This window comes from Bison bison, unplaced genomic scaffold, assembly GCF_000754665.1.
Source record: "Bison bison bison isolate TAMUID 2011002044 unplaced genomic scaffold, Bison_UMD1.0 scf7180017864113, whole genome shotgun sequence".
Lineage (NCBI taxonomy): Eukaryota > Metazoa > Chordata > Mammalia > Artiodactyla > Bovidae > Bison > Bison bison.
Window position 1 is genome coordinate 652,623 of NW_011494685.1, and position 1,922 is coordinate 654,544.

The window sequence follows — 1,922 nt, forward strand, 5'->3', positions numbered from 1 at the left end:
CTATACTCTTTTTGGAACACTGTAATCATAGAAACTATTGACAAACGCCCTTAGTAAGATGGTGGACACGATCATATTTGGATGCCTGCGTCAGTCAGTAAAAATCGGTTAAGTTTCCACCGATTCTATCGATACAGTGAGTCCATTGTAGGAGTCCTCCACATAAAGACAAGTGGCCTAGTCCCTGTCTCCAAAGCTATCACAGTAAAGTTGGGAAAGCAAAACACATATGCATTCAAGAAAATTTTAGGGCTCAGTTGTCTGATATTTAGAACATACACTTTCAATGAGATTCCTAGAATTTTTGTGCAGAGTCTGTGATCTTCCTTAGACTGCAAGCTCCATGGAAGAGAGGTAACTGGGCCACTGTTGTATCACAACTGTAGCTGTTCCACAAAGATTTGTTGCTTGATGACTAATATAGACTATGGTTACAGAAGGTCTTACAGAAAGAGTAAGTCTTGAATTGCTTTCTTACAAAATAAGTAATCTGAGGCTAAGTTTTTTTAAAGGGAAAGAAAATGAGTAATCAGGAGGTGTTCTATAAATGTGAAAGGAATGGCTAGGAGAAGCAAGAATAAAAGACTTAGCAAAGGCGGACTGGATAAAGAAGATCTATCACAGCGTTGTTAATCAGCTATACTCCAATATAAAATTAAAAAAAATAAGCAGAGATATGGTAATGGAAGTGATGTGCAAAGAGACAAGAGAAGGACCAAGAAAGAAGCAGGCCCTGCATTGATATCCAGAAACCAGAATTCACTCACAGTTTTCAGCAGCCGCTGTCAAATGTTCCCAAATCTCTGGGCTGCAATATCTTTATTTGCAAAATGAAGAGGATGAGGTATATACAAAGCTTAGCCACTCTCTCCTTCCTTCCAATCCAAGGACTCAAGAACTTGCTAATGACGGGATTCATGCTAGAAAAGAGCATGTTCAGAATACTGCTTTAGGTCCAGGAATCTATATATTTTTTTAAACTTCCACAGGACATCAGCCAGGCTTGCTTCTTAAACAAAGGAGAGTAAGTACACACAACGACAAAAATCTTTCCAGCTGTAAAATTCAGAAGTTTATAGGGAAACTCAGCAGGATGGACTAAGTGGAAGAAGGCTGAGAGGCCTTAAAAGCCATAAGCGTTCTCCCTCTTCATGAAACCAGCAGGCACTGTGCCCAGAGGGAAAACTGCGCATTTTTGTGAGTTGAAGTGGCAGGCTTGGGCCGTAACTCTTTTCAGCCACTCACTGGGGTCTGCAGACGTCGACGGGCTCTGCACCCAGGCCTTCTCCCAGGAAAGCCCTTCCTTGTCCTCCTTGCTCCTGCAGGGTCACTGCAGGTCGCTTTTGAAGAATATGAGAGGTCGCAATTTGCACTGATAATGGGTCTCACATCTGGGTGGGACTGCACTTATTTAGAAAACCCTGGGACACTTCTAGGATGAAAAGGCAGCCGAAAAAAAGCAAACATCTGTCCCGCATTGCTTCACTAAAGGTGACTTCCAGAGGATCCTAAATCACTATTTAAAAAAGTCACTTGGACATCTAACCCCATGGGTTAGACAACATTGGAGTGCTTGCTCACGAGCTGTATTTATTTAGCGATTAGCCCAGCGTTTCGATTTTAGGGCAAAAGGCGAGCCAGATCGGGCGGCTTGAGGTAAGGATCAAAAAGGTCACCCATCTTTTGCCTGGGGACGCTTGCCTCCTTACCCCGTTAGTGTGACTATTTTTCTGGATTGGATTTTTTCTTTTCCCCCCTTAGGTACTCTATGTAGCCCCTCCATTCTCGGAAGTGGGCGCTGGGGAAGCGTGCAGCATCCTTCGGCCCCTGCGTGTCCGTCTATACCCGTCTAAAGCAGGTCCCTTTTGGCTCTCGGCTCCGGGCGGCCCGGACGCGAGAGAGAATGGAGGCGGCCGGGGGCG